The sequence below is a fragment of the Rhinatrema bivittatum genome, chromosome 4 (assembly GCF_901001135.1).
Source record: "Rhinatrema bivittatum chromosome 4, aRhiBiv1.1, whole genome shotgun sequence".
NCBI lineage: Eukaryota > Metazoa > Chordata > Amphibia > Gymnophiona > Rhinatrematidae > Rhinatrema > Rhinatrema bivittatum.
In genome coordinates, this window is record NC_042618.1 from 108242329 (window position 1) to 108268410 (window position 26082).

The 26082-nt window shown below is 45.1% G+C and overlaps 1 protein-coding gene across 3 annotated transcripts in view; it reads left to right on the forward strand.

Annotated features, from left to right (window-relative positions):
- The first annotated feature begins 7659 nt into the window (after positions 1-7659).
- The window catches only part of HEATR4 (HEAT repeat containing 4), a 265168-nt gene continuing 246745 nt past the window's right edge, over positions 7660-26082 (forward strand). For all 3 annotated transcript variants that reach the window (XM_029598645.1, XM_029598646.1, XM_029598647.1), the window contains exon 1: positions 7660-7739. The gene's annotated coding sequence lies outside the window, so the exon portion shown is untranslated. The remainder of the gene's footprint in view (positions 7740-26082) is intronic.

Consider the following 26082-nt stretch of genomic DNA (forward strand, 5'->3'; position numbering starts at 1 on the left):
CAGAACTGGATTAAATTCTCCACACTTCAACCCATCAACACATCTTTTGCTTATAACATTATACATATTTATTAATTTGGAAACAGTTGGCTGAAATGTAAATATTCTCTTTTTTAATTCCCTCCCCCTTTCTGGTCCTAGTTATTATTCCCTGTTTTTTGTAACTTTCTCACGTCCTAATTATTGTTTTAATATTTTTTAAGTTTCACACTATATTTAATGTTGAATTGGGAAATGTTTATCACTATGTTACTCCCTGCCTCCACACACATGTTAATTGTAAACCGGGTTGATGTGATTCTTATCATGAAACTCGGTATAATAAAAATAATAAATAAATAAATAAATAAATCCTCGACGACTTTAACCTCCACATTGACTCCTTCCCCTTCTCCCCCACCTGCGATGCCGTCCTATCTTCCCTTAACGCCATGGGTTTCAAACAGATCATTACCACCCACACACACAGAGCAGAGCACACCTTAGATTTAATATTCTTAAATTCTCACAACCTACCCACTGACACACCCCTCTGCACTCTTGTCCCTTGGTCCGACCACTCACTCATCAAAGCTACCTTATCTATAAAGAAAGAACCCATGCCCTACCTCACAAATGAAAATATCATCCAGTTCAGAAAACCATGCAGTAGAGACGATCCAATCTCCTCTCTCACTAATACCCTAGACAAAAAAATCTCACTGACACTGAATCTGCTCTCAATTCCTGGAACGGGCTCACCATTAACATTGCAGACACCATTTGCCCCCTAACCACCAAAGTCCTTAACCCCGCTAACAACACAAAAAAACCATGGTATTCGCCTGAACTCAGAAAACTCAAACACGACCTGAGAAGCTTAGAAAAGAAATGGCGTAAAGACCCCTCCCCCACTCACCTTGCAACATACAAATCATCCCTGCACTTCTACCGAACAACCATCCTCAAAACAAAACAAGACTTCTATGCCCTTAGAATCCACAACTTACAATACAACACCAAAGCCCTGTTCTCATATGTCTCTAACCTCACTAAATCTCCCACCCATACCAGTCCTGAGGACACCATTAAATGTGACGACCTTGCCCAATTCTTCGACAACAAAATATCTAAACTCATGCTACGTTTTCCTCCCACCACCTCACTGGCCAAACCCCTCCCCAAAATCCCACACGCTACCTTGAAGACATTTGAATCCACTTCCTCTTCTGAGATAGAATCACTATTAAAGAAAATGAAACCCGCCTTACACACATCTGACACAATCCCTACTAAACTGCTACTGTCCATACCCAACACAATAGCATTACCCCTTGCCAACATAATCAATAGTTCCCTCTCCCTCGGCAAGGTGTTATGGTTATTGATGTTTTGGTGGATCCTTGGACTCTGTGGCAGCTGACCATGCCCACGGGGGGCAGTCCTGAGAGGGACCATGGTGTCAGGCTAGACCCTGGACACACAAACACAGATTTGAATCTTTATTTAAACAGTTTTGGAAACCACCAGAGATGGCAGTAGTGAGTAGTAGATGTTGAGCCTGGCTGGGCAAGTATCCCACATGATGCTGGAACAGCGAATCCTCTGCTTGGCTGTGCTGTAGTGGAAAGAGACTGAGATTTATGAGTACACAGTGAGAAACATACAGAGTCCCAGGCAGAATAGGAGAAGCTCCGAGACAGGGAGAGCAGGCAGCGAGTACCTGATTCCTTAGAGCAGAGAGACTCAGTGGTATTGTACTCACACAGTGATTCCACTAGACGAGAGGTCTGGAACAGAGGGCAGGCTCTCGAGGAGCGAGTACCTGGTTCCAGGGAAGCAGTACTGTGGAATAGATGGTAGTTGTACTCACAGATGGAAACTGTTAGTGAAGTCTTCCAAGTAGAAAGGGTTGTAAATGCAGGCAGTGACTCAGGGAACATGGGTCCTCGAGGAGCGAGTACTGGTTTCCTGATAGCACCTGAAAGAAGCAGAAGAGGCCCTGAGGAGCGGGTACCCCGTTAGCAATAAGAGTTCCAGATAACGCTGGAGTGGCAGAGTAGCTTCGGTACGGAGAGCGAATCCCATCCGTAGTGTTCAGGTTGCTAACTCGATTAGCTAGCAAACATAGTAGGCTTAAATATCCGGGCAGCGTGACGTCATCTCAGGAGGACGCCCCTGAAGTTTGCGCCAACGAGGAAATAAAGATGAGGGCGGCATGTGCACGCCCTATGGTACCTTGGAGGAGCATGGCGGGAAGCAGCACGAAAGTCGGTCCGGGGACGCCGGAGAGGACGGCAGACGCCGCGGCAGCCAGTAGTCCGAGGTGAGCAGGAGGAGCCGCAAGAAGAGTGAGGTAGGCGGGGCGAAGCCATCGTAGACTGAAGGTCGCAACACAAGGTTCCGACCCCCCTAAAAGAAGCCATTGTCAAACCCATCCTAAAGAAACTCAATCTTGACTCAGCCGACCTCGCCAACTTCTGTCCTATGTCAAACCTGCCCTTCCTTGCAAAAATTCTTGAAAAAGTAGTAAACCTCCAGCTGACTGACTACCTAGAGAAACATAACATACTTTCCACATCACAATTTGGTTTCCGCAAATTCCACAGTACAGAAACCCTACTAATATCCCTCACAGATACCATCCTAAAAGGTTTATATAAAGGCCATTCTTACATTCTCGCCCTACTGGGCATATCATCCGCATTTGATACCATCAACCACAACATCTTCTAAACCGTCTCACAGAAATTGACATTTCGGGATACCCCCCTTACCTGGTTCAAATCATACCTCGACAACAGAAACTACAAAGTCAAAATAGGGAATAGAGAATCCAAATCTATCAACTTACCCAGAGGCGTTCCCCAAGGCTCTTCACTCTCCTCCACACTCTTTAACATCTACTTTCTCCCCCTCTGCCAACTCCTCTCCGATCTTGGTCTCACCCACTTAATTTACGCGGACGATGTACAAATACTCATCCCCATCACTAATTCATTATCCAGCTCTCTCAAAACCTGGGAAAATGCTGTCTCTGCAATCAATGATCTCCTTACCAACCTCTACCTCGCACTCAATACATCCAAGACTGAACTCCTCATCATCTCGCCCCCAACATAACTCTACCACCATCTCCGTTATAAATGCACACCCCACCTCAACAGCCATATCGCAACATGTATGTGACCTTGGAATCACCATAGATAGTCATCTAAACCTCAAAAAATGTACCAGCTCAACCCTGAAAGAGTGTTTTTTCAAACTAAACACTCTCAAAAAACTAAGACCCCTTTTACACTCTAATGATTTCCGCACGGTCCTTCAAGCCACCATTTTCACCAAACTTGATTACTGCAACGCCCTACTACTAGGCCTCCCCAAGGCTTCCATCACTCCACATGCTCCAAAACTCTGCAGCTAGAATCTTTACCAACACTCGCAAGAGAGACCACATTACACCTATCCTCAGAGACCTCCACTGGCTCCCAATCTCCTTCAGAATCCTCCACAAAACCCTCACAATTATTCATAAAACCCTTCATAACCAGGACATACACTGGCTCCACGACTCCTTACAGTTCCACACCCCCAACAGACCGACCAGATCCAACTACAAAGGAACCCTCCGCTCTCCCTTCCCCAACCTCACCTCCATGAAAGAACGCGCACTATCTGTTGCTGGGCCTGCTATTTGGAACTCCATGCCCCCTGACCTGCGCCAAGCGCACTGCCTCTAGAAATTTTTAAAAAAGCTAAAAACCTGGCTCTTCGAGCAGGCTTTCGCATAATCCCCCCTCCTTTCTCTCCTTTCTCTCCTCGCTCTTTGACCTCAATTCCCCTTCTCCCTCCCCCTTCACCTGTTGCACCTCCTTTCCACCTGCCCTCTATGTACCTGTAAATAGCTGTAAATAATTCCACCCCTGTTTGATATATTATACTATTATCTCCTTTTCCCTCCCTGCTCTTGTTTTAAGCTTTATGGTTCAATGTAATTCTATCACTTTGTTAATTTGTTCTGTGTAAACTGATATGATGTGAAAACGAATATCGGTATAGAAAAAAATGCTAAATAAATAAATAAACACGTCTATCATTTTCCCACCACCAGTCTTCCCAGAACTGTCCTATAAAATCACATAATTGGATATCATACTTTAAATATTTGACTTTGTTTTGTATCTATATCTATACAGATATTGTATTTGTATCTGTTTGGGATCTTGCCAGGTATTAGTGACCTGGATTGGCCACTGTTGGAAACAGGATAGTGGGCTTGATGGATCCTCAGTTTGACCCAGTATGGAAATTTTGTATGTTCTTATATATCTATAACTATATATATCTATGGGGTTAATATTCAAAACCATTTAGATGGATAAAATTGTGAGTTATACATTTAAATGGATAGTACTGAATATTCCCCTTACTTATCTGGCTAAAAGTTAGCTGGATAAGTGTTTACCTGGCTAAGAATTAGCCAAATAAGAAAGGGGAGTATTGGGGGCGTTCTGGGGTGGGGCAGAGTTAGGTGAATAACTTAACTGGCTAACTCCAATAATAGGAATTAGCCACATAAGTATTTTGCATAAATCTAGACGCGCCTGAGAGCAGGTGTATAGCAGTTAACTTTAGACATAACCGGTAATATTTAAAAGAATATAGCCAGTTAATTGGTGAAATAAGATTAAAAAAAAATAGATTGCGGACCTGCTAGGCCAAACACGTACCCTTTCCTCCCTCCTCCCAGGGATTAAATGGCCAGGCCTGCATCCCTCTTCCCCAACTCCCTCCATTAAGAGAGTAAACAAATTCAGCGCTGACCTGGTCTCTCCCCTCCCCCCAACCCACTCCTAGATCCAGGGAGAAGTCTCAAAATATGGTCACTTTCAGGCCCCCTCAAGTCTCTCCACCCCAACCCTTATCATCCCACCCTCTCAGTACCTTCCAAGTTGTTTATTCTTCAGCCCAGTGCTAGCATCCTACTGCGATCCGGGCTGACTCTTCTGCAGTCACTAAGCTGCTTCGACCCAGGCTAAAGAATAAACAACTTGTAAGGTATCGGGGGTGGGGGTGGAGGTGGAGGGTAGGAGGGTAAGGGTGGGTAGGGAGATGGGGGGGGGGAGGGTTTGAAAGTGACCATAGTTTGAGATTTCTCCCTGGACCCGGGAACAGGTGGGAGGGGGGTGGAGGGGAGGGGGAGAGACTGGACTGACAAGTGAGACAAATATTATCCATCAAATCCAAAAAGGCTATAATTGAAGGAAGTATAAAAGCATAAATATGATATTTCTCTGTTTCTGTATTTTACATGGCAATAGCTGCTTATTAAAAATATGCAAACATTTATCCTATTATTAGTGTGGTAAAGTAACAAGGCTTATTGCTAATCTGAAATGAGTTTTGAGTATACACAAAGAATTATTAGAAGATGATGTTTTTAACCCTAAAATATATTTTAAATAAAGCTAATCAATGTGCTGTGTCAAAGAACATAGAAACATAGAAATGATGGCAGAAGAGAACTAATGGTCCATTCAGTCTGCCCAGAAAGCTTCCCATGGTGGTATCTGCCACGCCGTGTAGGTTGCCCCCATGGATCAGTCAGTTTTGCTTGATGTGCTTTGCTTATGGTCTTAGCTGTAGAAACAGTCCTGTGTTTTTTCCTTATTGTCTGCGCATCAGTACCCCAGACTGTAAAACAGTTATGGTTCGTGTTGGTTGTCTCTGAATCCAAATTCCTCATTCCTTCCACCCCACCCGTCTCCTTTGAAGCGGAGAGTGATGTTGCAGTTGCATCAAAAGAATCAAGGCTTATTGGTTAAAGGTAGTAATCCTATGCCTTCGGTTAAGGGTAGTAACTACTGCTCTGTGCATGTTACCCCCATGCTTATTAGTGCCCCAGACCGTAAAGGTCGGGGCCCTTGTCAGTTGCTGTCTAAATCCAATTCCCCTTTTCCCCTACTGTTGAAGCAGAGAGCAATGTTGGAGCTGCATCAAAAGTATCAAGGCTTATTGGTTAAGGGTAGTAACCGTTGCACCAGCAAGTTACCCCCATGCACGTTTTCTTCGTTTCCTTTAGGACATGCTCGTAGAAGCAGTCCTGTGTTTTTTCCCTTATGTCTTCGTAACAGTAATCCAGACCATGGAAGTCGGGGGCCCTCATTTGTTGTCTGAATCCCACTCCTCTTTCCCCCTGCAGGGAGCAATGTTGCAGTTGCATTAAAAGCATCAAAGCATATTTACAAAGGTAAAACATTTTTATTAGCCTACTTTCCGAATGAAAAGAATGCTTCTGAGCTTGTGCGTGTGTATGTGTGTGCATGTGTTTGGTGTCCTACTCGCACCACATTTTCAGGACATATCTGAAAGAACATGAGGATTTTGACAGGTCTGTGTGTGTGTGTGTGTGTGTGTGTGGCGGGGGGGGGGGGGGGGTTGATCTCTTAGACTGCAGCTCTTTCATCTATGCCTGTTTCCATGATCCTCCTATTTTTCAGCATGCTACTACTGTACCTCTACCCTGTCTCCCCTCAGATTGCCACTTTTCCACACACCCTCCTAACTTGCCACACTTCCATCCTGCCCCCACCCAATTGTCTCTCCTCTAACCCTATGTTCCCCACAGCCTGCTGCTACTCCACACCTCTTACTTCTCTCTCTGTGCTCTCCACCTCTCTTCCATCACATTCTCCCCAGTCCCCATATGGTACAGCTACACAACCCCTCCATTCTGCTGCAAGCTCCCACCTCACATTCCCTGCTATGTCATTGGGTTTTCTACTCACCTTCACAAACTCATAGGCTGCTGTTATTCCACTTCACCTTCCCTCCCCACATAGAGTGCAACCTCACCCTAAAATCAGATCAGTTAAACAGTTTGATCCAGTCCTGGTTTTGCCAGAGTACATGCATGGATTTGTCATTCTGATTTTCTTAGGGAATTCAATAGGAAAATCAGAATGACAAATATATGTATGCATTAGGGCAAAAACAAGACTGGAGCAGCTTGTTTTGTTCACCTGTGGTGACATGGCAATTCTGTTTCTAGCCTACAGATGGTGTCAGTTATCTAGCCCTCTGCTTGCTGCTCTGTGACCTATGACTCCAGTCCTTCATCTCCTGAATCCATTGCCAAAAGTCCTCCATCCCCCTTTTCCCCTAACTGCCCTGTAGACTTAGGCTTGCCAAACCCATTCTGGGAACACCATAGCCAGTCGATTTTCACTATATCCAAAATGAATATGCACAAGCTACATTTGCATATGTGGAGTTTCCAGTGCATGCAGATTTATTTCATGCACTATCATTGTGGATAACCTGAAAACCCTACAGACTGCAGGGTCCCCAGGACAGATTTAGGAAGCCTTGCTATAGATCATAGCGCTTCCACCTCCTCTCCCTCCTCCCCACCGCATGTTCTCAGTTCTTCCTAATCCATCCATTCCTGTACTTACCTTTTGCCACGGGCTGCTCTTATACATTCTTCCTTTGAAAAGAAAAACATGCTCACACTGTATTTTTTTAAATTGCTTTCCTGCTGAGAGGAAGTAACATCGTATATAGAGATTGCTGAAATTCAACTTTTGAAAGTATCTGGTCAACGGTTCTATCGAGTTATAAGCAAACCTGACAGAACCGAGCTTCCTATGTTGCTAAGCAACTACAGCCACGGAGACCCGGAAGCAGAGATTTCAAACATTAGCTCCCTGGCCCGAGCTGCTTCTTAAAGAAAGAAGGTTCATCAGAACTTTTCAAAGGTAAAGTAGTAGCTCACTACTTGTCGATTAATCATAATTATTATCTTCAATAGATGAAAAAAGGATGGTTGGTAGGAAATGCAAAGGGGAGTTACAAAAACGGTGAAAATTACGAATGAGAGGAAAGATTGTCTCAGCAAAATGAGATACTGAGAATCTTCTGAGCAGAAGGATAAACTATGAAAACTATTCTGTCCAAATATGAACTGGTCAAAATCAAAGGCAGAAATAAATATGGATGTGAAAGCATGCGGTGAAGGCACAGTACTGTGCATATAGAGGGTAAATTTCAAAGGGACTTCTGAGGGTAAAGTAGTACTTTACCCACAAAAATAGCCTTTTAGAAAATTGTGCGACCAATGCATACATTAAATTACTCTCTCTCACACACTATGCAGGTATTTTTATGTGCACAGGGAAAAGTAATTCAGGGGATGCAAGCTGAGTGGTGTTGGGACATACCCATATATGAATACATTTTCAAAGGGGCTATGTGTGGAAAAATAGCATATACACACATAAGTAGTATGTAATCACATACATGCTCTTTTATAAACATCAAAATTATGTGCATATTTTCGGTTCTGCGTGCATATTTACTGGCGCAAAAAAAGGGGTGGTTTGTAAATTCCAGGGTGGAATCAAAGGCATGGAAGTTGCTGTTTTATAAGAAATTTACACATATAAATGATCAAACTTATTCATACAATTTTACACCTGCTAATTGACTAGTGCAAGTGAAATCGGACTTGTCTGTAATTCTTGAGTGAGAGGTCTGGGTGAAGGGTGGGGGGGGGGGGGATGCGGGAGTTTAGGGTGGGGGGGGGGTGCGGGAGTTTAGGGTGAAGTGCTAGAAGGTCTAAGGGAACTGGAGGCAGACTGGATGAAGTCCATTAACTGCTATTAATCAAGTTGTCTTAGAGAATAGCCACTGCAATTACTGGTATCAGTAGCATGGGATCTGCTTAGTGTTTAGGTACTTGCCAGGTACTTGTAGCCTGGATTGGCCACTGTTGGAAACAGGATGCTGGACTTGATGGACCTTTGGTCTGACCCAGTATAGGAATTTCTTATGCTCTTAAGTTCTTATTGGCAAACTGGTGATTTCAAGTATGCATGCCAGTAAGTATTTTCAAAACAGAATTTAATATACCACCAGGAAAGGATCCTAGTTGTTTGATGTAATGTTGGCTGGTTGCTGGGCTATCCTGTGACTGGCCGCACTAACCCCAGGATGCCGTCACTACCAGTCCCTATAGGTGCGCTCACGCACCTGCACTCACTATGAAGGCCTCCCCAGTGGAAAGTCCTGCCCAGTGCTCCCTGATGAAATCAGTTCTGCTGGGCTATTTCAGTCTGAGCACTGCACCTAGACCTCGCCTCAGCAACAGGTCTCCTGCTTTGCCTGCAGTGCGTGTTGCTCTTCTGTATTCTCATTCTTCTTGTCTTTCTGCCTTTGTCCTTGCCCTTGCCTTGGCCTTGCCTTGTTCAGCCCATGCCTTTTTGCAACAAAAGAGATATCTCCTCTCAAGACTTAGTGGCCTGCCAAAACAGTATAGGGTTGTCTTTATGTGCACTATTACATCTTATATACTCCAACCATTTGGATTGAGATAGTCATGAAATTGTGTCAGCTGCCAGAAAATCTGGGAATATCCACTACTGACTCAATAGTTCTTCATTTCCTTTAACTAGCTAAATCCAGATTGGAGCATGTTCAGAAATCGTAATGCCTTCTATGACTGATTCTGTAACTCTAGAAAAAATACTTTTAGAGACCAGGATGTAATCAATCCTAGAATAAGAAGAATGTGCCCTAGACAGATGGGTGAAGTCCTTCTCAAAAGGGTGGAGGAGTCTCCAGGCATCTATCACTTGCAAACCCTCTTCCAAAAAAAAAGGATTCTTCTATCCAATCTCATCTTGTCCCCTTGAGCTTAATGGGATCTATCTAGCATGGGATTGTGTACCAATTTGAAATCCCTTACAAGTCCTTCCTCCATATATGGAAATAGAATCTTATGAATGTCCTCAAAAAATAAATGCTTATAGTTATTAGGTGCATAAATATTACATAGAACCATAGGTTTACGATATAGCTCGGCTATAAAATCACATAATGACCTCTAGGGTCTTTAATTTCTTGTTTAATTGTTAAGGGGAGATTCTTCTGAATCAAGACAGCTACCCCTGCCAATCTTGTATTTACAGAGGCATACTTAACATTTCCAACCCATCATCTCTTTAATTTTTGATGCTCTGCATCATTTAGATGGGTCTCTTGCAGTAAAACCAAGTCTACCTTTTTCTTTTTCATAGCTGCAAGGATCTTAGTGGTACTGTCTTCACATCATCTGAAGGCATAATCTTACCCCAGTGATAAAAAGCTCACAGTGTTATCATTCATTTTAGGCATGGGCCTTCTCAGAATAGATTCCCACCCAAAATTACACTCCCATAATCCTTTATCAACCCAAAATATATATGTGATTTCCAAGAGCACCCACATGTCACCTGTGTTCCTTGTAACATACCCCTCCTCCCTCACATCCCCCTTCCTCTTTCATCAGTCCACATATTCCCCTTAAGAAGATCATATTTTGTGCTAAGGCCCTGAAACCCCCTTTTTTCCAGCTTCTTATAGCCATACTGCTGTAATATATTTTCCTTTATTCTGTCTGAATATATCTCCTCCATTTAGAATTACTTTTCTATATACATGATTTTGCAACAATAAAAGTACAATAAATGAACATTGCCAGATTCTGCTGAAGGCAACTAGCACAAAACATAAATGGTATCTCGATGAAAAGCTGCTGGTTTATCCGCTATTCCCAGATAGTATTCACTCACTCAGTATGATGATGTACTAGTAATATTAATTCAATCCAATGCAGTGTCCACTTCAGCACCCAGATAATTAACATTACAACAAATTGATAACCCACAAGGGTCGCCCTCATGACCTAAGTGGAACTGTGGGCTCTTGCTGGCCATTCTTCACCTCTTCCTCCATCTTGTCAACAAATATTTTTTCACCTCTGCTGCTGACACAAACCATTTGACTTACTCTTTATGTGTGACTCTAAACTTGGCTGGATACAGCAAAGCTGAGTGGATACCCAATGAAAATAGCTTGGATCAAAGCGATGCAAACTCCCATCTTTGCACTGATAATTTCGTTGAATAATCATGAAATACCAGTATTTTCCTCCTATTATAATTCAGTTGTTTCTCGGCTTGCAGTGCTTGCAGTATCTCAAATTTATGGGCGAAATTAAACACCCAAGCGATTACTGCATGCAGCCGCTCCATGTTTTCTCTGTGGAGGCCTAAGCTGTGGGCTTGTTCAATTTGCAACTCTCCATGCAGATTAGAGTGTTTCAGTTCTCAGGGCAGCCACGATTCCAGGAAGCCTAGCAACTCTTGATCTCCCAGCAACTCAGGTTATTGTGTTGAGAACTAATCTCCAGATCGTCTAGCTTCTAGGCTTGCTTATTTAAAGCTGCTTTAAGCAAGGTTACCTCCATCTGGATGTTGTGCACGCTGTTTTGGGTATCCAGAATTCATTGCTTGACCTCCATGACTCGCTTCTCAATCCTGTGAAAGTCGCTGAGCTTTGTCCAATTTGTGGAAATCTTTTTTAGCTCAGGTTCCAGTGATTCCACAACCACCGTCTTTAGTTCTGTAATCGCTATTCTTTTATTAGAGTCCTGCTCTGTTCCGTGTTGCGCTTGCCACTGCGGTCAAGCTCACGAGCGTCTCACTTATCCCCTATGCTGGCTCTGTTCCCAGCACGGCTTGGCTCTGCCGACCTCCAATGCTACGCTGCTCTGCTCTCTGCGGCAGGAGATGCCGCTGAGCCCCAACATTGCCATTCTGTTTCTGTGGCCAGGAGGCTGCCCAGTACCGCCGTCGCAGTCTCCCTTTTGGCGGCTGGGAGCCACCACCCACACTGCCTGCCTCTTCACGGCTGGAGTGCCGCTGCTGAGCCACCATCACTCCTGCTTCTGCTCCTGCCATCGTCTATGCGGCCAGGAGAGCTGCTGATATGGCTATTCTCGTGGTCATGGAGCCGCCGACATCTTCATACTCCAGCTCTCCTTGGCATTCTCTCTAGGCAAGTGCGCACGCCTTTGCTGTGGATTTAAAGGGCCCGTGGCAGAAAAAGCCCTATAGCCCTTTTTGATGACATCATCACCTCATCAGTCCAGCAGCCTTATAAAAGGGCTTCTCTGCCAGTTCCTTGTTGTCTTCGTAAGGATCCTTATGGTCATCCATTGTGCCTTCGTCTTTCAAGGTCTTCTGTAGACATGTTCCTGTCTTGATGGTCTTTATGTTCTTTGCTGCATGTTCCTGGCCTTCTTGTTCCTGTTCCATGTTCCTGGTCTCTCGTCAGTTCCTCGTCCAAGTCTTCTGAGTCCTTGCCTCGTCCAAGTCTTCTGAATCTTTGCCTTGTCCAAGTCTTCCATCAAGTTCTGGATGTTCCAGTCCTTGTTCCCAAGTTATGCCCTTCAGCTCCTCTTTTTTCCTTCCTCTAGGCATGCCAGCGTTGTGGTCTGTGACCATCCATGTGTTGTGTCCATCGGTTCCCGACGCCCTCTTTCCGCCCTCCTTACCTCTTTGGCGCCTCCCTTTTCGCCCGCGGGAAGATTGGCTGCCGCGGCGTCCTTCTGCCAAAGTCCTCCAGCGTCCCCGGACCGGCTAGCGCTGCAACCCGCCATATTTCCTGGAGGCGTAGGGGCATGCGCACGGCCCCGACTGAAGTACCGGCGATGGCGCAAACCTCAGGGACGTCCCCCTGAGATGATGTCACCCGCGATGGATATATAAGGTCTTGAATTTGCTAACAGATTGAGTTAGCAAGGGTTCGGGTTACTCTACCTAAGCTACTCTGCCTCCTTGGACTTATCAGGGGTACCCGCTCCTTGGGGGCCTTGCTCTCTCCTTTGTTTTTCAGGTGACAGTCTGGAACCGGTACTTGTTCCTTGAGGGCCCTCGTTCCCAGACTTGCTCCGTATTCTCTTCTGCCTGGAAGTCATCACTGCCAACTACATCAGTGAGTTACTATCGCTCTCTCAGAGCTTTCCCTGGAACCAGGTACTCGCTCCTCGAGGCCTATACATTCTAGATCCTGGGTTTCTATGAAACATTGTGTGAGTGTTACCATCAGGTTCGGTACATGAACTCTGCATACCCTGCCTACTCACTATATTTCAGTTTCTCTACAGCTCAGCCTCCAGGGATCGCTGTTCCAGTACCTGAGGGACTACAGCCCAGCCGGGCATTCCAGCTCACTACTGCCACCTCTGGTGGTTCAGTATACTGTCTAATAAAAGAACTAGTGTTTGTCTGTCTCCATACTCTGAGCCTGACCGGTGGTCCCTCTCGGGATCTTCCCCCCGGGGGTGTGGTCATCTGCCACTGGTCCAAGGATCCACCCACAACTCTCCTAAATAACAACAGATTGCTAACTCCCTAGCAGATTGCTAACTCCTAACAGATTGCTAACTCCCTAGCAGACTGCTAACTCCTAATACCATGGTGGGTTGTGTAGGGTGCTTCCTAGCACAAGACCTGTCTCCAAGTCCTCGGAGTCCATCCTTGTTTTAGAGTTCCAAGTCAAGTTCCAAATTCCTAGTCATGTTTCTAGTTTTGGTCTTGTGGAGCTTGTCCAGCCAGTGGATTTCCTTGTTCCTCGTTCCAAGCCATGTTCTTCATTCCAAGGGATGTCTTGGCTCCCGTCCTCATCCAAGTCTCAGTCCAGAGCCTGTCTCGTTCCTGATGTGGTCCGTGACCAACCTGTGGTGGGTTGTATAGGGTGCGCAGTGGGACAGCAGGGCCCGTGACCAGTCCTCGGGCTGGGTAGGGCACACTGTGAAGCTGAACTCTAACCCGAACCTGAGCCTTCATCCATGTTCCTTGTCTCCAGAGTCTTTGTCCATGTTCCTTGTCTCCAGAGTCTTTGTCCAAGTTCCAAGTCTTCACTGTCTTCGTCCACGTTCTACGTCATGCCATGTCTTGTCCTCAGCCTTTGTTTGTCCTGACGCGCTCCCTGTTCCAAGCGGCAGGTCTGAAAGAGCTATCAAATGGCCGGAAGGCTACCTCAGAGACCAGCATTGTGTTGTTGGGTCTCACTCTGTGCGTACAGGTTCAGCGGAGGTCTGAGTGAGCTATGTTCTAAGTCTAGCCTGTAGCTGTGTATGCTCGCCCCCCCCCCTCCCCACAGTGCATACTTTGGAGCTTCGCCCTGAGGTCGTGCGCGGTTCAAGAGCTTACTTTCTCTTGAGCAAAGCAACCGCAGTCCTGTGCTCGCAACATTCTGGATCACCCGTCTGCCATCTTGGAATCTGCTAGCTTGTTCTTCTCTTTTTCTTTCTCCTTCTTTGCCAGTCGAGTTGACATACCCAGGCCAAAGCTGGAGAAAAACAACTGGTAACACTGACTTCTGCGGGAGGATGAGAAAATCGTCTGAAAATGCAGTAGGATGGGGATGGATTGAGTGAGGAGGCCCGAGAGAGGAAAACTATATCTTACCTCCATCATAGCACCATGTGATCTTGGTCAAAATTATTTAATGCTGCTGAGATGTCAAGAAAGGCTAAAACGTATTTCTTCCCACAATCTGTACCTCAACGGATGTTATCGAGCAAGATGTTAAACACATTTCAGTTTCTAGTACTTTGCAAAATCTGAATTGAAAGAGGTCCAATAGACAATGTTAGATGTTGAATGCTAAGTAATTGCAGATTCTTTGTCCAAACAAATTGAAAACATAATAGTAACTGTAGTTTAGCATTCAACTAGAAGAGCCCATGGATTTAAATGGAAAAGATTCTCCATATGCCTTGGCCCATATGTCAATAGAATGCCTTGGACCCATTATCATGTGACCCCAAACATTTACTAACCTATTTTCTCTCTTTTTCTAAATCAGTCCTTGCCATATCATTGGTAAAAGTACATCTTAGCAAAATGGTGGCTGATCATATTCAAGTTGACAGTAAGCTTATATCAGCTCATACATTGGTATTAACATTTATGAAAGGCTAATGGCAAATTAAACCTCTGGTGTAGAAACTACCTGTTCAATGGGATCTGAATGTTGTTCTATCTCACTTAATGAAGCCACCCTTGAACCAATAGAGTTGGCTTCTTTTAAGTTTTTAACATGGATAGTAATATTTCTTGTAGCGGTAACATTAGCCAGAAGACTCAGTGAACTTCAGACATTAGCTCATTATCCACTGTATATGCAATTTTCTACAATTTTTCTGCATCAACCTGAAGTTTTCTGCCTAACGTTGTATCGGCTTTCCATATTAATGAAATCATTGTATTACCTACTTTCTTCCTGAGACCACATGCACATGAAGGTGAAAAAGCACTTCATATCAACTGCAAAAAAATCTTAGCCTACTAGAAAAGAAGAACTCAGCCGCATAGCAGTCACCAAATGCACATTGGATAGCAGACTGCATCCAACACTGCTACGCATCAGCAGATTTACAGACTCCATCAAAGCACATTAAATTTGCGCTATAGCCTCATCCATTACTCGAGCAATACCACTCAAAGACATTTACAAAGCTGCAACTTGGTCATCAATGTATACCTTTACTTCCCATTACTATCTGGACAACTCTCAAGGAGTCAGGGGAGGTTCTATAATGAGGCAGGGTGAGGCAACCACTTCAGGCAGCAAACTTTTGGAGTGGCAAAAAGTGCCCCAAAATGCTCAGTGACTGCCTCCCCCTGGTTCCTGATATAGGAGAAGACCCTGTGCACTGCCGGCAGCAAGAGGAAGAGGAGAGGCTTCATGGTCACCAGCAGTAGGAGAAAGAAAGCAGGCCTCAACCACCACCTGTGGACCCCATCTCACTGGCGGCAAAGACAAGAAGAGGCCCATGTATGAAGCAACCAGGAGCAGGAGGGAGCCCGTTCAGCTGCTGCTCCTTCTCTTGTGCTAGCCCTGCGATTTTTTAATACTGCGGGACCAGCACAGGAGATGGAGCAGCAGCTGAACGGGCTTTCTCCTGCTCCCAGTCACGTCATGTATGGGCCTCTTCGCCGCCAGTGAGACGGGGTCCGCTGGTGGCCCTCTTCTTTCTTTTTCAGTCTGCTACCGTCCCTGTCCCCCATCTGTGAACACCAAGCCTGGGCAGAAGGAAGAGAAAAGGCTTCGTGGCCTCTGGTGGAACACAGCCTGCCAACAGCAGGAGGAAAGAAGAGGTCCCCGTCTGCCTGCGGAGCTCATCCTTCTCACCACCACAACAGAAAGGGGAGACTGAGCCTGATGGACAGCATTTGTGGGTGTGTATTTGATAGAGCATGGCTTGCGTGAGAGAAAGAGCATCTGTATGTGTGTGTATGAGAGAGCATGTAAATGTGTATGTGTGTGTGTGTGTATGTGTATGAGAGCATGTGCCTGTGTGAGCATGTGTGAGAGCATCAATGTGTATGGGTGAAAGCAAGTGTATGTATATGTATGAGAGAGCATCTGTGTATGTGAGAGCATCTGCATGTGTGTGAGAGAGAGCACCTATGCATGTGCCTGAGAGAATGTGTATGTATGAGAGGGTATGTGTTGTGTGTATGAAAGAACAAGTGTGAGAGCTTCTATCTGTGTGTGTGTGAGTGAGAAAGCTTCTGTGTGTGTGTGTGTCTGTGTATGTAAAAGAGCAAGTGTGAGAGTGGATGCAAGGATAAGAGCATATGAATGTATGAGAAAGCATTTATGTGCATGTGAGTGCATGTATGAGCATGGAAGAACTTGTGTGAGAGAGAGGAAGGATAAAGTTCATTTGTTCTCCACTGTTCACCCCACACTAATCCACAGAAATCTTAGGGTGACCGAAAATCAAAAGTTCCCAGGTAGGGAAAGTAGGAATTATTTTATTCTTACTAGTTTTAATTATTGGGTGTTATTTAATACATTTGCTAGTTTGAAATATTTTATTGGTGTTTGGGACATTTTTTTATAATTTTATATGAGATTTAATTAGTGAATGTTCTATTCAGCTATTTTGAAATATGTATTCTTTTTATTAATATGGTTTTACTATTATGATTGTTTTATATTTTTTGATTTTTTATTTGATGTTTTATGAGGAATGGTATTTTTATTTTTCCATTGTTGCACTGCATACAGTCTGGCTTGTGCTTTCCAGTTCACTTTTTGTCTACATGTTTGTTTATGCTTTATGATCTCTGGATTGGGAGAGGGTCTATCTGTGTTCTGCATGTGTGTGTTTGGTAAATTCAGTACAGATTTATTGTGGGTTTCTATATTGTTTGAAATCTGCCTTTGTAATTTTTTGTAACATTTAATTTGTGTTCTGTACTTTTAGATATTTTGTTGATTGTTTTGCATTTTGCCGATTTTATTATGTGCATTTATTGTTATCCACTAAGATTTTCAGATTAGCGGACTACAAAGTTTCCAAGAAAATAAATAAATAAATAAATAGATGTGTGACTGAGGTGAGGTATCCTGCAAGTTTGAAGTTTGCGTAGGGATCTATAGTAGCCTGGCTTGTTCTGTTTTCCTAATAGGAAGTGCATTAATGTTTAGGGCCTACTGTAATATTTCAATGTTGCCTTTTCATAGATAAGGTTTTTAGTTTTTGAATTAATGCTATTTTTTAGTATGGAAGGCTTACTATATTGTAACTGTAATTCAGTTTACTCATGGCTTTCTGAGGTCAAAGCCCACACACCAAAATTGTGAAGGATTTCAAAGAGGCATGGGATAAACACTGTGGATCCATAAAGTATAGAGGATGTGAATGAAGTGAAGAGGCATGGAGGCGGCTTGCGGGAATGACGGCTACTACCTGGAGATTAATATCCTAATTAAATAAACATACACACGGTTAATGCGACTCGAACATTGCTCTATGCTTCAATGGCAAGAGGAAATAGAAAAAAAAAGGATTTGCATTCACAAAAAAGCAGGGGAGTAGCTTGCTTGATACCACGGTTACTACCACAAACCAAATTAGCCTGATACTTCTTAGTTCATAGCATAGTTCTCTGCTTCAACGGCAGGGGGAACGATGAAAAGATCTCTGCTTCAGTGGCAGGGGGAATGATGAAAAGATGATTTATATTCGGACAACAACCAACAAGGACTGAGTTGCACAGGCTGGATTAACATGTGTGGGAGTAGCTTGCTATGACGGCGATTACTTCCCCTAAACAATTAGCTAGATACTTCACTTAGATGTAGCTCCAGCACTGCTAACTACATCGATGGTGGGGGTAGAAAGGAAATAGAGGGATGGCGGGGTGGCGGGGTGGCAGGGAAATAGAACAAAACGTCACTTACAAGGGACAAGTGAAAAAGATAAGTATGGGAAAAAAAAAAAGTGAAAGCTTGCTGGGCAGACTGGATGGACCGTTTGGTCTTCTTCTGCCGTCATTTCTATGTTTCTATGTTTCAATATGCATTACACTAGCCTAATGCAAATGCATTCCAAGTACGTTTTTTGCTTTTTTTGCAGGGTTTTCTGGTTGGCACACAGCAATGCATACAAAAATAATATATATTTTGCTGTGATATCGTTGCCTCAGAAGGCTGTATTTTGAATGTCCTTTTTCATGTAAAATTAGTTATTATAAATGTAGAATTTGTAATTGTGGGTGGTGAGGGCAGGGGAGTGTGGGCACAAGATTGTACAGGGCCTAGTCTGCCTTATGCCTTTACAACGGCTCGGAGAGAATCCACCACTATTCACTCATCTCCCACTTCTCCAGGGGGAAAATGCTGGGGAAAGGTGGGAAACAGGTCTTAGGATTCCTGGAAGTATTGCAGGTTTGCCAGCTTCCTAGAAACATTATCACTCCGCCATCCCTCTGGGAACTCTGACCCCTTCTTTCCCCCTTCTGCAACATTTCAAATTACTAAAAGGGCCAGACCGCTTAGAGACTCCCCTCTTGATGATTTGACCTGTGCTGTTCCCTGGCAGAGTGAAGTGGGGTGGGGCTGGGGAAGTGCCATCTCATCCCTTGCCTCAGGCAGCAGATTCTCTGGAGTCACTAAATTCTTACAAGCAGTTTTGCGTAGCCTGTTCACCCAGTAGTCTACTCTTCACAGTGGGATCTAGGTTGCTTATTCAGTAAATGCTCCGCTGCAACCCTCATTTTGGCACTCCCCACTTGTCATGGCTAATTCAGCCCTGCTTATTGATGGAAAAAGCAAGTTTGCTTACTATAAACAGTGATTTCCGTAGATACCAGGATGAATTAACCATGCTAAATACTTACCCATCTCCCCGGAGAGTCAACTACTTAGCTAATTTTTTTTCTAAAATTGATTGAGGAGGTTCATGAGGCATTACCCTCATGGGAATTCCCGCACATGCTCGGTAGAGTTAAAAGCTGTGGGGCAGATTTTAAGAGCCCTGCTCGCGTAAATCCGCCCGGATTTACGCGAGCAGGACCCTGCGCGCCGGTGCGCCTATGTTCAATAGGCCTACCGGCGCGCGCAGAGCCCCGGGACTCGCGTAAGTCCCGGGGTTTTCCGAGGGGGGCGTGTCGGGGGCGGGGCATGGGCGGGGCCGAGCGGCGTGCTGTTTTCGGGGCGGGACGCGGCGTTTCGGGGGCGGGCCCGGGGGTGTGGTTTCGGCCCGGGGCGGTCCGGGGCGGTCCGGGGGCGTGGCCGCGCCCTCCGGAACCGCTCCTGGGTTGCGTCTAGGCACGCCAGCGGCCTGCTGGCGCGCGGGGATTTACTTCTCCCTCTGGGAGGCGTAAATCCCCCAACAAAGGTAGGGGGGGGGGGTTTAGACAGGGCCGGGGGGGTGGGTTAGGTAGAGGAAGGGAGGGGAAGGTGAGGGGAGGGCGTTAGCGAATTCCCTCCGAGGCCGCTCCGAAATCGGAGCGGCCATTCCATGACCTGTGAGGTCATGGAATTATCCATGACCTCACAGGTCATGGATAATTCATTCTGCTGTCTACAGAAAATGCTGTTTATTGTAAGTAAACTTGCTTTATTAAATTACTCAAAAGATATGGGAATGAATTTTCAAAAGAGTTACGTGCATAGGAATAGCATATCATAGCAATTTTCAAAAGCACATTTATCCATGTAAAGTCTGTTTACTCATGCAAAACCTTTTGAACATTTAGCCTATGGAGTGAATTTTCAAAGAAGTTAACATGCGTAAAAGTAACAGTTTTCAAAAGCCCATTTACGCTCATAAATCCTTTTGAAAATTACCTCCATGGTGCTGATGGGTGGTGATTTTGTGTCCATGACACAGTATCATCTTCTTAATAAGCATGGGGTATTCCTTTTTATTTCAAAATCTAGACATGGTTGATTTTGAAGAAATCTACACCCTCTTGAAAGGGTTTATACTCCTATTTCGAGACTGCATGACTACCAATCTAGACTTGATTATATGTCTGTGAATGAAACTAGTTTCTCTAAAATTGCAGCAATGGTCATTGGTCTGCTAGAAATTTCTGATTATGCAGCAGTTTGGTGTGATTTGAAATACTTTTGTCACAAAGGGGTAAGATGGAAATTTCTTACTTATCTTCATAATGACGTTGGTTTCAGTGACTTTCCCCCGCCCCCCCCCCCCCCAAAATGGAAAGATTATTTTGAGTTTAACAAATCACACTGTAATAAATCTGGCTGCTAGGCAGCCCCCTTGCCAGCAGAGGCCCTCACTGAGCCGCACTCACAGTCACTCTAGCTACCGCCTTGAAGACTGCATGACGTAGCAAGGCAAGTCCTATTTAACCTTTCCTGTCCCATAACTCGGGACCTCGTCGTCAAGTCTCCTTGGCTGTTGCTTGGCCCTCCTTGCCTTGCTTTTGCATGGCCCTTGTGGCCATCTTGTTTTGCCTTGCCTTAAGGCCTTCTTGGCCTTCTTTCTTTGCTCTATGCACTTTGGGCCTTCTAGTCTTTTCTCGCTTTGCCTTGTGGCATGTTTAGGCCTCCTTGTTTGTTGTCTGTCTTGTATGTATTTTGTTTGCCTTGATTCCTGTTTACCTGTGTCTGTGTGTACCTTGTCTACGTTCTGGTTTGTTTGTTTGTTCCTTATCTGTCTGTTCTCTTTTCCTTGTGGGCCTCCCAATGGCCTTTTTGCCAGTGTGTCTAGGTATCCCGTGGTTTAGCTTCTAGTGCATTTCCTGCCTTGCCTTTGCCCCATTTAGGGCTCTCTGTGCCTCTGTATGTTCCTGCTCTCTGCACTTGTCTGTTTGTGCCCTGCCTTGCTGATTGCCTTTTGCCTCCTGTTCCAGCCCTTGCCTCCAGCTCCTGCCTCCAGCTCCTGCCTCTGTCTTTAGTTCCTGCCTCATCCCAACCTTGCCTCTACTTTGCTTTCTCAGTTAGCCTTCCTCAGACTGATCTTGTTCTCTGACCCTGCCTCTTCTCGTTTTCTGCCTGCCCTGACCTTGGGCTTGACGCCGACCTAGTCTGACTGCTGCAAGCCCTGATCCTGACCTCCTTGCACTTTTCCTGAGAAGTGCTGCTGGCCATCAAAACCTGCAGGACCAATCCAATGGGGATGTGGCTGGACCGGCAGAAGACCCTGGTCTACAGTGCCATAGGAACTTGTACCGCTCCTGATGGGAGAATTCCAGTGACCAGCTGACCCCTCCATGACATACACCAAGCTTGTCCAATTCTTTTTTTGGGAAACAGCAAAGGAGAGAAATTATCTCTTATGCAATTAAGAAAGAGAGAATTCACAAAATACATTTTGAGGCTGGAAGCTTAGTTGGTGGAAAGAAAGAATTATACGGGAGCGTGCCCATGCCTGGTAACAAGGCTCAATTGTTTGCCACTCAGGGAGTTTTGAATCCCTTGATACATCAGCATACTAAAAAATGTGTACTCTATTATAAATTCAAACTTTCATTTTTGTAATTAAACAGTATGTTAGCCAATCTAATAAAGAATTGGTCAGTCAAAATTATAGTTCAACTATGAAATTGTCTACAGGGAATAAATTCTAACTGTTATGACTCTGCACTTACCAACACGGCACGGAGCCGCCGACGTTCTTCGCAGCAGGAGCTGCAGTCAGCTGTTTCCTCTCTTCACCGCGGCAGGGAGCTGCAGACTTCGGGACTTCAATGCGGCCGGAGCCGCCGCCAACGTCATCATCACTTCGCGGCCTGGAGGCCGCAGTCCCCAGGCTTTCCTGGCAGCTGGAGCCGCCCTCTGTGCCTCCAGCAGTGGCAGGAGCCGCTGCTGACATCGGGGCCTGTGCAGAGGCCCGGCTTCTCCCTGCACTGCTCCTGCAGCATGGCTGCTGGCCATGGTTTTGCATAACGTCCTGCTTCCTGTCTCCTAGAGCGCAGGCCGTGCCTCCTTCACTGATTTAAAGGGCCAGCCTCCCGGCCCCACCTGGACTCCTCCCAGGGCATTTCCTGATCTTCAGCCCTATATAAGGGCCCAGCTTCCAGTCCTTAGTTACCTTCGCAAGGAGTTAGTTCGTCTCAGGACTTCTCAGCTTCCCACCTGCTGGTATTTCCTGTTCTTTGTGGGATCCCTCATTGTTCTTCAAGTTCCTGGTCTCTTCTGGATTATCCCTTGTCTTCCTGATGTCTTGTGGTCTTCCTGATGTTCTTTCCTGATGCCTCGTCTCCGCTTCTGCTTCCTGGTCCTTTGGTTCATCGCTACCTTCTCTGGTGTGTTACGTCGTGTCTCCTCACCTCGTGGCATGGGCCTGTCTTCTTGTTTCGTAGCACTAGTCTCCGGAGGGCCATCTTCACTTGAAGCCAAGTCTTGTTTTGGTCCCGTGTTTCATGCCTAAAGCCAAGTCTCGTCTTGGCTCCCTACCCTATGCTCGAAGCCAAGTCTCGTCTTGGTCCCTTACCCTGGAAATCATCTCGGCCCACGGATGTTCTGGTGGCTGCTCTGTCCATGCCTAAGACTGGAGTCTGCTTCGCTCCCAAGCGTTGCCTGTGACCAGCCCATGGGGTCCGCCCGTGTCGGTGGGCTGTGTAGGGCGCACCGCGTGGCAGCCTCAAACCACTACTTGTTCCTAAACCTTGATCCTGAGTCTTCATGCTGAAGCTTCTCGTCTGAGTCTTCACATCCCAAGCTTCTCGTCTGAGTCTGCACGCCCCAAGTCTCCTGTCTGAGTCTTCATGTTCCAGAGCCCTCGTCTGTCCTCGTCTCCTGTCCGGCCTGCTGCCATTGCCATTCCCAGCGGCAGGTCCGAAAGGGCTTGGAGTAGTCGGAGGACCACTCAGAGACCAACCAAGGGTGGTTGGTCTCACTAGGCATGCAGGTCAGCAGGGCCCTGGGCTTGGTTTCACTGTCCGTTTTACCATCTTGGCCAGGTGGACGGTAGTATACTCCTATCACTATACTCTTCCCCAACACACTAGGGATTTCTACCCATAAAGATTTGATTGTGCATTTAGTCTCATGCAGGACGTTTATCCTGTTGGACTCTATGCCATCCCAGACATAAAGCGCCACACTGCCTCCTGGATGCTCCTCTCTGTTATTGCGATATAATTTGTTCCCCAGTATAGCACTGTCTCATTGGTTATCCTCCTTCCACCATGTCTCTGAGATGCCAGTTAAGTCTAAGTCATCATTCACTGCTATACATTCTAATTCTCCTATAAGAACATAAGAACATAAGAAATTGCCATGCTGGGTCAGACCAAGGGTCCATCAAGCCCAGCATCCTGTTTCCAACAAAGGCCAAACCAGGCCTCAAGAACCTGGCAATTACCCAAACACTAAAAAGATCCCATGCCACTGATGCAAATAATAGCAGTGGCTATTCCCTAAGTAAATTTGATTAATAGCCGTTAATGGACTTCTTCTCCAAGAACTTATCCAAACCTTTTTTGAACCCTGCTACACTAACTGCACTAACCACATCCTCTGGCATCAAATTCCAGAACTTTATTGTGCGTTGAGTGAAAAAGAATTTTCTCCAATTAGTCTTAAATGTGCTACTTGCTAACTTCATGGAATGCCCCCTAGTCCTATCTTACTTCTTAGACTTCTGGCATTAGCATACAAACATTTCAAAGTGTGTTTTTTGTTTGTATTTTCATTCTGCTTTTTAATTGATAGGGATAAACTGGAATTTTTTAGCTCAGGTGAGTTTTTAGTTACAGGCACTTGGACTACTTTTCTTATTATTGGAATCTCACTGTTGGGATGCCCTAATTCTAATGCATCATTAGTATCCTTTGAAGATACCTCCCTCCGAACCATGCACTGCTGAGCGACTGTCGGCTTTCCCCTTTGTTCTAGTTTAAAAGCTGCTCTATCTCCTTTTTAAAGGTTAGCGCCAGCAGTCTGGTTCCACCCTGGTTAAGGTGGAGCCCATCCCTTCGGAAAACTCTCCCCCTTCCCCAAAAGGTTCACCAGTTCCTTACAAAACTGAATCCCTCTTACTTGCACCATCGTCTTATCCACGTATTGAGACTCCAGAGCTCTGCCTGCCTCTGGGGACCTGTGCGTGGAACAGGGAGCATTTCAGAGAATGCTACCCTGGAGGTTCTGGATTTCAGCTTTCTACCTAAGAGCCTAAATTTGGCTTCCAGAACCTCCCTCCCACATTTTCCTATGTCGTTGGTGCCCACATGTACCACGACAGCCGGCTCTTCCCCAGCATTGTCTAAAATCCTATCTAGGTGACGCATGAGGTCTGCCACTTTCACACCAGGTAGGCATGTTACCAGGCAATCCTCTCGCCCACCAGCCACCCAGCGGTCTACATTCCTAATAATCGAATCACCAACTATGTTGGCCGACCTAACCCTTCCCTCCTGGGCAGTAGCCTTGGGAGACACATCCTTGGTGCAAAAGGACAATACACCACCTGGAGAGCAGACCCTTGCTACAGGATCCTTTCCTGCTGCACCAGGTTGATGCTTTCCAATCATGAGACCTTTTTCCTCCAAGGCAGCACCAGAGCTGCCAGTCTGAAGTTGGGACTTGGCTACTATGTCCCTGAAAGTCTCATCTATATACCTCTCTGTCTGCCTCAGCTCCTCCAGGTCTGCCACTCTAGCCTCCAGAGATCGGACTCATTCTCTGAGAGACAGGAGCTCTTTGCATCGAATACGCACGTACAACTTCTCACTGGCACTTGACACTGTGACACTTGATGCAAAAGACTGGGAGGCCCCCCTCTTGCTGCTGGACTGCTGCCTTCATCTCAAATGTGTTCAGTTCCTAGTTAAGTTTTAGGTTGCTATGGGAGAAGGAATGTGTCTAATTAGCATCCTTTAAATGTATTAGTATATTCACTATGTGTCTGGTAGTGGCCTACAGGGGAATGATCAAACTCTCAATAATGTGTGGGGAATTCGTGAAGTTAAAAGGCTGATGTTTTGGGTTTTTTTAGTGTGAAAGTGGCACCTGCCTATAAATGAAAGGATGAGCTAGGGGAGGGTGGGAGAGGGATGGGAGGGTTGGGAAATACAAACACACTAACTTCTGCTTATTAGCTGCCTTACTGACTATTAACAATAAACATACTAACTTCTGTTTATTAGCTGCCTTACTGACTATTAAAAGCACAAACACACTAAATAATATACCGCAATAGTTTACTTCTCCCCAATACTTTAAAAAAAAACTTTCCCAAGCAAAACTTACTGATTCCTTTCAGCCACCAGCAAGGTAATCCTCTCCTTTCAGTGCTCCCAACCCCTTGAGTTATCCTATATTTTTCATGCTTCTGTTTTGAAATTGCCTCCAAATCTCAAAGACAATATATTGGTTGTGCAATTATTTTCCATGCCTTCAAGCAAGATACCACATTAATTCTTTATCTAGAACCGATTTATTGAGGAGGATAAGAGATATAATAGAGGCATTTATTAATTTAAAGTATCATGAAACACATACCGTTTCTTCGCTTTATTCAGCAATATTAGAAACAGAGACGAAGCATAATATAAGCTGATACAGAAATGAGAGCAAGAATTAGGTGTACAATGTGCTAAAGATTTTCAGAGCTGGTCTAACTTAACTGGCTATAACTTCCAATTAAGTAGCAATTTGTACATGGATATTCAGCAGCATAGCCGTGCTGCTGAATATGTCTTTCAACTTAGCCGGATATAGCTGAATATTGGACCCTATGTTTTGTGCTGTTATATTTTTGGTACTTCAAAAAATTGCAGGATGTTGTAGTTAACTTTGCACCATAGAAGTTGTGTCAACCATAGAAGTTGTGTCAACTTCTATTCACTTAGAGATTTGTCAAAACATACACTTTGAATAGGGGTGCCTATATGTTTGCATACAATTGTAGCAATTTAAAACTCATTTATCCCATCCATTTTCTTGTTTTTGGAGTTAACTTCCTTCCTTCATATTATCAAAAAGAAAATGAAAGAC